Source organism: Pygoscelis adeliae, unplaced genomic scaffold, assembly GCF_000699105.1.
Source record: "Pygoscelis adeliae isolate BGI_AS28 unplaced genomic scaffold, ASM69910v1 Scaffold34, whole genome shotgun sequence".
Classification (NCBI taxonomy): domain Eukaryota; kingdom Metazoa; phylum Chordata; class Aves; order Sphenisciformes; family Spheniscidae; genus Pygoscelis; species Pygoscelis adeliae.
The window spans coordinates 6,861,647-6,866,355 of record NW_008824658.1 but is presented as its reverse complement, the minus strand read 5'-3'; positions in this window follow the sequence as shown (position 1 = coordinate 6,866,355).

The following is a 4,709-nucleotide window of genomic DNA, read 5'->3' as shown; positions in this document are numbered from 1 at the left end:
AGTGGTATAAGATATTTTTGAAGTTAACATCTTAGCAGGACTCAAAAAAGCGTTGGGCATACAGACAAGTGCTGTTCGAGTAGATGAAATGTGTGGGGACCCTGGGCCGCGTCCTCCCGAGGAGAACGGCTTCTCTCGCACAGGGCGGCTGTTGCGAGGCACCAAGCCCTCGGACTTCAGCTTCCTGTTTTAGAGATTGAATACAGGTCATTGTGACCGTTCAAATACCGTTCTGATGCACGCAGTGTGAAACCCGGACAGGTGGCCTCTCATTAAGTAGAAATGTTTTACTTAACGGCATATGGTATTCTTTTCCGCATTTTACACCTGCCTACAAAAATTGTTGGAAACAGAATATAAGCTGTTTGTGAAGAAACAATATTACCTTCATTACCAAAACCTACTTTTTATTTGCTCATAATTTTCGGAAAATCTGTCTTGTGGACTGACAGTTGTCATGCACAAAGGCGAATTTTGTTGGACGTACCAAAATGTGAAAATAAATTGCAGCAGCTTTTCACATTCAACGCAAACAGCTTCCCTTGTTCCACAGACAGCTCAATGGCAGCTGACCAAAGCAACTTCATGCTTCTAGGTGAGTGACTCCAGCAATTTCTATAATCTGGGAAAAAACCCAAAGAGAAACTCAGTTTCCTAATTAAATTAGAAGAAAATTAGAAAGCATTCAGAAATGCCTCCTATATGTATCTGAAGGGAGATTGCTAAATAACGTAGTCAAAATTCCATGCAGTTTTTTGCCACTAAGTCCACCTGTTTTATTTGCTTTCTTACTCACAGTGCTAAGTCTGAATGTTACTTTATTTTTTTTTTTAGAAAAATAAGAGGAAACGAGAAAAAATGAAGGCAGACATAATACCTTTAGCAAGGGTGCATGTTTTAGACCACCTGGTAGGTAGTATAATACAGATCCTGCTCTCAACAGCAAAACAAGGAGTTACAAAACTGGCACGAAATAATACAACTGAAACGGTTAAAGAGGAAATCAATGGATAATAGGCATGTCCATTATTGGATATAGTGACAGAAACTGCTGCAAGAGCTGTTCCTATCAATGTTCACTAGGATGAGGAAGTAGAAGTTCAAATCACTCTAAAATGTATAACTTATTTCTTACTCTGAAGAAAACAGGGAAAGGTGAAATAACCACTTTCCCTGCAATACAAAAAACTTCGGCTGCTTCTGGCTAAGTCCTCAGCCATTATCTGTCCTTTTCTGTGTACCCATGAAAACACAAACTCTTAATATTGCTGATTTTCTGACATTTATGATCTCAGTGTAGTTTGTTAAATATTTTCAACATTCCAGTCTGTCCCGGAAAAGAATTCAAGGAAAAATCCTGGACGTTAGGCAAGTCCGAAATTCTAAGCCAGACCTGGAGTTTTGCAACTGACCTTTATTTCCCTAATGAGAAAGTCAATCTCTGACAATTTTAGATCACCAAATAACGTCGTTAATAATGATCACATGCACAAAGCGCATTAAGAAGTCACCTTGACACAGTGTGTCAAGAGCTGTACATCATCAGATCTAGAAGATGTGGTCTGTGGACTCCAGCTATTGCACAGCTAGTGCCGTTGGGCACTGTTTACTCAGAGGTTACTCAACACTTCGTAGATGCTTTGGGGTCTACAGAGGGGTTGGAAAGGAATACCGGAGTTTTGAGGCAGTTTTGGGGACTGCAAGAAGGTTCCAGGTGATTGGGGGTAGGAAGAAGGATCTCTCCCTTTGGCTGCTCCTTTCTTGCTAGGGCCCACAGACTTCCTCTGCCCCCTTGTACCAGTCTTCTCCCACATCCACTGCAAGAAGCAACTCTTCCTCTTTGCTCCACAGCCCCTATTCATCGTCCGGTTAGAAAAAAGCCCAACCAGAACAAAAAAAGCCAGAGCACTTCCTCCCTTCCCTGGGACTTTCTTATGCTACTCCTGAGGACCAGGAGTCCCTCCAGGACTAACTGCAGGGACAGGCTGCCGGCTGCAGATGCCATGAACACCCTCACCTCTTCCCGGCAGCCCCTGTCCAGACAGGAGCCATCTCAGGCTCACCTATAGGTAAACCGGGCAAGCTGCCAGTCCGGGGAATCTAACCTGCCTACGCTTTCAGCCAACTCCAAAACCGATTGATAACTTTACCAGCATATTTTAGTCCTTACTGTGCTTCCTCTACGAAGGGAAACAAAGCGGCCAGTCTTGTATCAGGTCAAGTTCATGGTCAGGTAACAGAGGCAAACTTTGGAAAACAGCCCTGTGTACTCAATCTCAGCATCATCTGTAATTAAATGAGTAACATATAAATGATAGATGAAGTAAGCCTGGACCTTATCATAAGCTGGCAGCCAGCAGGTGGTTTTGTGGCTAACAATTCAGGCTTTCTCTGTGGTCGTAGTCTGGTGATAATCCTACTTTTTATGAGTGTGAAAAAGGTTCACAAAACGTGAGCTATGGCCACGACAGGTCTTGAGACAAGAAGAGGTTAGCGTTCGCTTCACTGGGATGTTAGTGGCACAGCGAGCTGTAAGAATATTGCCAAAGTCGAAGGTAAAAATCATACCCATCTTTCAGAAGCAAATATGACTCCTCTAGATAGATGATGCTAGATTATCCTCCATTTGTGTGTTGTCTCCTGCCCTGTATCTGCCTCGTTATGACTCGGTTGTTCAGGAGCACAATGCCATCAGTCTCAGTTGTTGCTGCTTTCTCCATGGCAATGCTTTTCCACGTTGCTGTTGGATGACGCACAGACCGTATCCGGACTCTGCAACCAGTCCGACTTCTGGAATAGTCTCCAAAAGCCATTGATTAGGAGACTTACTGGCGTTGTTTCTGGTAAGAGTTTTCTGTTTCACACACACTACTTTCCCACCAATATGAAATCTATTCTCTAAACTAGTGTTTATGCTACAGTGGGATGGTTTAGTGGGAACGATTTCTTCACTTGTGATCTATCTCCTTTGACTGATGCTCAGCACAGTTATCAGCCTTTCAGAGTACATGAATCTGTGAATGTGAAAGTATGAATGTGAAAGACTGAGGAGCAGAAGGGACTACCTGAGTCACTGTTTCCAGTCTCCTGCAACGTGTATTATTGTGTCATCCCTTCTAGAAATCTGTCAATGCTCCTTTATAATACTGGTTGGAACATTAGGTAGGAGAACAACTAGCAGTGACAAACTTTTAAATTTCCAGCCTAAACGTCTGGTGGCTGGAGTGTTCCCCGTTTGACTTTGTCTGAACATTGTCCTGTATCTAAGATATCCTCTTCCTGCTCTTATCTCCCAATCTGTTGTAGACTGCGCATATTCTCAGCCTTCATTTTGCCAGATAATCAAGCCAAGCTCTTCCATTGTCTGAGTTCTTTGTTCAGCTGGTCAACAACATTGTTAATGACAGCGGTACAGAGACTACATCCTGAGGCCGTTCATTAGTTATCTACTTCAGCCTAATAACTTTCCTTTTCAACATGGTACCATAGCCCAGTAAACTATTCATCTGCCTTAATACTTTCACGTCTTCTCCAGATTAACCAATACGTTATCGTTTGATACAGTGCTTTACTAAACCCCAGATACCTAGGATCCTTCTTATAGCATGAAGTCTCTTATCAAACAAGGATATCTGGTCACTCTGGCATGATCCATCTACAGCAATCCATGTTACATTTTGTCTTATCCTACCACTTACTTCTATGTCTTTAACATATGTTTCTTTCCAAACCTGTTCTAAAAGCCAACGTTATCAGAAGAGCCAGCCTTCCCTCGTCCAAGTTGCTTTTTATGTGTAACAATGCACCACTTCATAGAGAATTGGGGGATGTAGATTTTACCATGCCCTGATTTGAAAACTCCGTTCAGCTCCGTGTCAGGCCAGGAGGGATGCCACAGACACCCGACTGCCTCCCCAGGAGCTGCTGACCCAGCCAAATCATTTTGTCTTCCTTCTCATTTCTTTGCAGTCCGCCCTGTCATTTCAGATGCTGCTCTTCACTTACTGCACCGCCTGTCTCACAGTATCTTATATCAGTATTTTTCCTCTGACTGCCCATCCTTCCTTGATACTTCTTTAACCACTACGATGTCTTCATTTACCTGATTTTTTTTTTTTTTTCATTCCTATGTACTGTCAATTCTGATTTCACTCTACCCTACAGAATAAGTACGGACGCAAAGTCTGACAGACAAGATATTTGCACTCAGCTAGGAAATGGAACCTTACATATTGATCTCATTTGTTTCTGCTGCAGTTGGGTGAATGGCATTTTGCTGGGAGACACTTATCCTATGATGCCTTCATACATTTTTTCCATTCTACTCCCACGTACCTCCCGTAATGTCACAACTCCTTCTTTATTCAAATTCTCATTGATACTGTGATACAAAGAACTGCCATGGTTCTATCCATGGATGATGGACAGAAGTCTTCCGTTATTAAAAATCATGTGCAGCTTGTTCCTCTCCCAAATCGTACCTTGGTGGTATGTCACCATGGGTGTGATCAGTTTGGGGCAAAATTTTTCATTATTTCAAAAATGGCTAAGACATTGTTGGTGATTCAGATGCTGGTGACAGCCCAAAAAGATTAGATTATTGGCCAATATAGCAAGAATAAACATTTACTCCTTTAATTCTTGTCAAATATATTAGCATATGATATGATAGACGTGCTAATTTCTATACTAATAATTTTAAATAAAAC